The 5,379-nt window shown below is 45.4% G+C and overlaps 1 pseudogene; it reads right to left on the reverse strand.

Moving 5' to 3' along the window:
• Positions 1–399: 399 nt before the first annotated feature.
• Positions 400–1,941, reverse strand: LOC111552744 (annotated as a pseudogene).
• Positions 1,942–5,379: the final 3,438 nt, after the last annotated feature.

Below are 5,379 nucleotides of genomic sequence, written 5' to 3' on the forward strand. Positions count from 1 at the left end.
GCATTGTTTAACAAGCTCAGTCAATATTTTTTTTAACTTTTATATTCTGGGGTACATGTGCAGGCTTGTTATAAGGGTATATTGCATGATGCTAAGGTTTGGGGTACTCATGATCCCATCACCTAGGTACTGAGCATAGTACCCCATAGGTTTTTTATTTTTTATTTCTTTTGGCAGAGCTAACTGAGGTTTTATTTTGGGGGAAAAAAATGGAATTGTAACTGGAGGCATGGGCAAGGCAGGTCTCCCAGGCAGTAAACTTCCCCACGGGTGGGCTGAGGGCCAGGGCTGAACCCCAGGTGGGCCTCGTGTTCCCTGTGCTCCCCTGCATAACGGCCTCCCTCCCAGGCTCTGAGGCAGCGGCAGGAGGGGTAGGCTGGGCGGGGCTGCCGTGGCCATTCACTTGGGCGGGACATCAGAGGACTCGGACACCAGCTTCACATGGCGGGTCTTGATCGTCTTCACAACCACGGCCCTGAGGGAGCTGGTGCGGCTGAAAGAGCTGGAGGCCCGGCCAGAGCCAAAGCTGGAGCCCCAGGCCTTAGCTGAGGTCAAGGCTTGTGACGCACCAGTAGCGGAGCTCAGCGCACCTGCATAGCCACGGGTGGTCTTCCTATGGATACTCATATTCTGCATCCCAAACTCCAGCCGGCTCTCCTCGCGCTCCAGCAGCTTCCTGTAGGTGTCCAGGACCAGCTTGCCGTTCAGCAGCTTCTGGTACTCAGGCAGCTGCCGCGCCATGTGCCCTGTCCTGCTTGGCCCACTGCTGGGCGGCCTCCAGCTCGGACAGCTTGGCGTTGGCGTCCTTAACCGCCAGCTCCCGGCGCTGCTCAGTATCTGCGATGACGGACTCCAGGGAAGCCCTCCGCTCTGGCCTTTGAGGCAGGCGCTCAATCTCAGCCTGGAGCCGGCTGATGTTTCGATTCATCTCAAAGATCTTCGTCTTTGTGCGACGCCAGTCATCCCGGTGCTTCCCAGCCAGTGTCTGCAGCTCCTCATACTTGATCTGGTACATAATCTCAGCCTCGGCCCGGCTGCAGTTGACGATCTCCTCGTACTGCGCCTTGACCTCCGCGATGATGCTGTCCATGTCCAGGGAGCCGCTGTTGTCCACGGACAGCACCACAGATGTGTCCAAGATCTGGGACAGTAGCTCTGGGATCTCCTCTTCATACAGCTGCCTGAGGAAGCTGATCTCGTCAGTCGGACCTTCCAGATGAAACTCCAGCTCCACCTTGTTCATGTAAGCTTCATCCACAGCCTTCTTGACCAGGACAAATTCATTCTCCATCTCTGTACTCTTATTGATCTCATCCTTGTACTTTTTCTTGAAGTCCTCCAGAGCCCCTGCATGTTGCCAAGCTCCGCCTCCAGTTTCAGCTTCTCCTGGCCCAGGGTCTCCAGCTGCCGCAGAAGGTTGTTGATGTAGCTTTCGAACATGTTGTCCAAGAACATGTTGCTCCAAACCGTCTTCTGCTGCTGCAGGAGGCTCCACTTGGTCTCTGGCATCTTGTTCTGCTGCTCCAGGAACCGTACCTTGTCAACAAAGGAGGCAAACGTGTTGAGGGTCTTGATCTGCTCTTTCTCCTGGGTGTCCGTGGCTTGCATGTTGGGGTCCAATTCCAGGTTAAGGGGGCTCAGCAGGTTCTGGTTGACTGTGATGGCTGTGATGCCTCCCATACGCTGGCCCCTCATAGCCTCCACACAGACCCATGCTGGTGCCCAGGACATCTCGGAAGCTGCTGCTGCTCACTCAGGAGAAGCTCAACAAGCTTAGTCAATAATTTTTTTTTAACTTTTATATTCAGGGGATACATATGCAGCGTTGTTATAAGGGTATATTGCATGATGCTAAGGTTTGGGGTGCTAATGATCCCATTAGGAGGCCTGGGGCCCAGAGGTGAACACCTTGTAGGACTTCTGGGTCACCCTGATGGACATGGTGGAGGCAGGAGTGGAGGCAGGCAGGCTGAACCAGGCAGAGAGTCAAAAAGGAACGGAGAAGCTACTTCTAGGTCCCACAGTTAGTTTTTCAACCCTTGCCTCACTCCTGGCATCTCCCCCAATAGTCTCCAGTATCTATTTTTGCCATATTTGTGTCCGTGAGCACCCAATATTTAGCTACCACTTATAAGTGAGAACATGCAGTATTTGGTTGTCTGTTCCTGTGTCAATTCACTTAGGAAAATGACCTCCAACTTCATCCATGTCAATGCAAAGGACACGATTTTGTCTTTTTTGATGGCAGCATAATATTCCATGGTATATTTGTATGACATTTTCTTTATCTAATCCACCATTGATGGGCACCTAGGTAGATGTAATGTCTTTGCTATGGTGAATGAAGTGCTGCAATGAAGATATGAGTGCATGTGTCTTTTTGGTGGAATGTTTTATTTTCTTTTGGATACCTACCCAGTAATGAGATTGCTGGATCTAATGGTAGTTCTGTTTAAAGTTCTTTGAGAAATCTCCAAACTGCTTTCCACAGTGGTTGAACTAATTTACATTCCCACCAACAGCGTGTAAGCATTCCCTTTTCTCTGCAGTCTTGCCAATATCTATTGTTTTTTGACTTTTTAGTAATAGCCATTCTGACTGGTATGAGTGGTATCTCATTGTGGTTTTGATTTGCATTTCTCTGATGATTAGTGATATTGAGTATCCTTTCATGTTTTTTGGCTGCTTGTATGTTTTCCTTTGAGCAATGTCTGTTAATGTCTTTGCTCACTTTTTAATAGAGTTGTATGGATTTTTTTGCTTGTTCAATTGCTTAAGTTATAGATTCTGCATATTAGACTTTTGTCAGATGCATAGTTTACAAATATTTTCTCCCATTCTGTAAGTTGTCTGTTTACTCTGTTGATAGTTTCTTTTGCTGTGCAGAAGCTCTTGAATTATGTCCCTCTTGTCCATCTTTCCTTTTGTTGCAATTGTTTTTGAGGGCTCAGTTATAAATTCTTTCCCAAGGTTGACATCCAGAATGGTGTTTCCTAGGATGCTTATAGTTTGAAGTGTTAAATGTAAATCTTTTATCTTGAGTTAATTTTTGCATATGGTGAAAGGTAGGGGTCTAGTTTCTTTCTTCTGAATATGGCTGACCAGCTATCCCAGCATCGTTTATTGAACAGGCAGTCCTTTCCTCATTGCTTGTTTTTGTCAACTTTGTTAAAAATCAGATGGCTGTAGGCGTGTGGCTTTATTTCTGGGTTCTCTGTCCTGTTCCATTGATCTATGTGTGTGTTTTTGTACCTGTACCATGCTGTTTTGGTTATTGTAGTCTTATAGTATAGTTTGAAGTTGGGTAGTTTTGTTCTTTTTGCTTAGGGTTGCTTTGGCTATTTGGGCTCCTTTTTGATTTCATATGAATTTTAGAATAGTTTTTTCTAATTCTGGGAAAAATGATGGTGGTACTTTGATAGGAATAGCATTGAATCTATAGATTGTATTGGGCAGTTTGGCTATTACAATGATATTGATTCTTAATTTAGCCTTTTCTGGTCATGCTCCTCAAAATTTTTCCAACCACTGCCTATTGCCCAATTTTGAAATCACTTCACATTTTGTATTTGTTATAGTAGTACTTCACTTGTGGTGCCAAATCTGTATTAGTTTTCAATTGCTGCCATAACAAATTATCACCAATTTAGCTTAAACAACACACATTTATTATCTTGCTACTGTAAGGATTGGGGTAGATGTTTGACACAGGTCTCTCCAATCACCTGCTTAAATCAAAGTACTGGCAGGGCTACATTTCTTTCTGGAGACTTTAGAGAAGAATCGGGTTTCTTGCTTATTCAGACTTTCAGCAGAATTAAGTTCTTTACAGCTGTATGTCTGAGATCCCTGTTTCTTTGTTGGCTGTCAGCTGAGGACCCTGTCTTCATGGCCCCTTCCATGGCTCATGACCCCTTCTTCCATCTCCAAAGTCAGTAACAGTAGGGTAAGTCCTTCTCATGCTTCAAATTTTTCCTCCGTTTTTTTATGTCTCAAATCTCCTAGCTCTTACCACAATGAGGAAATGTTCTCTGCATTGAAAGACTTGTGTGTTTAGATTGGGCCCACGCAGATAATTCCCCCATCTCAAGGTCTGTAATCTTAATCACATCTGCAAAGTTTCTTTCATCATGTTCCTGGGATTAGGGTGTGGACATCTTTGGGAGTGTTTAGTCTGTTTACCATACTGTCAACATCCAGAGTTGAACCCAGGTTGATCTGACTGCTTTAGGACTTTTCCCACCTGACTCCACAGTCTCCTCTCATAACTCTGCTTCTGTCTCATGCCTGGAGGCCCTGCTCTTCTTATGATCCTGTTCTTGCCATTGTATTTTTGTCAGGTAGCAATGTGTTGGGCCATAAGTAATAACTAACAGCTAACAGCTCCTTGAGTTGCTTGAACTATTGAGGTTCATTTTTCTCACATAACAAATCTAGAGGTGATTGCTGGTCTTGGTTCAGGGATTCAGTGATGTCAAAGCATTGGCTTCATAATTTGGTTGGTCTTTCCCTCATGGTTGCAGTATGGCTACCACAACTCCAGTTATCATATCCACATTCAAGACAAGAAGACATGGGGTGAAGAGAGTGGGCTCCAGTTTTGTGTGCCCCTTTAATTAGGAAGCAGATGTTTTCCCAGAAGTTCCCATCATATTTTCACTTGCATCTCACAGATCAGAACTGTATCAAATGCCCCTATTCCCTGCAGTTGCAAGGAAGCCTTTTCCTGGTGGAGGTGGGCAAAGGAAAAGAAAGTTGGAAAAGGATTGGATTAGCCAATTCATAGCGTCAGAGTTTCAACCTATCAGGACGCTATCTTTGCCTTTTTCTCTTGCCAGACACAGTTAGAGTGGAGATCCTGCTCCTAAATCAGACACCTGATGATTGTACGTGGACTGCAGTAACACCCACTCACTCCTTATAAAATATTCCTGGCCCCAATTAACTACTTGGCCCGCCATCTGACATGGCCTGGATGCACTTTCTGTTGCTTCTTGCTGCTGGCCCATGGAAGCACCTGACCACCTTTCACAGGCAAGACCTAGAGACTCCATCAGTCCCCTGGCTATGCAGAGGTAAGCTTCTATTCTGACAGTGCCTGTTTTCACTTGGGTCATTTATAAGCATCGTGTGTGTGTGTGTGTGTGTGTGTGTGTGTGTGTGTGTGTGCGCGCGCGCGCGCATGTATGAAAAAGGGGAAATTGGACCACATTGGCCAAGAACATTTTAATCCTATGCTAGGTTTAAAATTAATAAAGTAGAAGGTCTTCTAAAAATATTACCATGGCAGATAATATCTATTTTTATCTTCTTCCCCCCAGTAACAGAACTGTGATTTTTTGTGCAGCAACTATGCACCCAGACAAAAGACTTTTTCAT

This window comes from Piliocolobus tephrosceles, chromosome 6 (assembly GCF_002776525.5).
Source record: "Piliocolobus tephrosceles isolate RC106 chromosome 6, ASM277652v3, whole genome shotgun sequence".
Taxonomy (NCBI): domain Eukaryota; kingdom Metazoa; phylum Chordata; class Mammalia; order Primates; family Cercopithecidae; genus Piliocolobus; species Piliocolobus tephrosceles.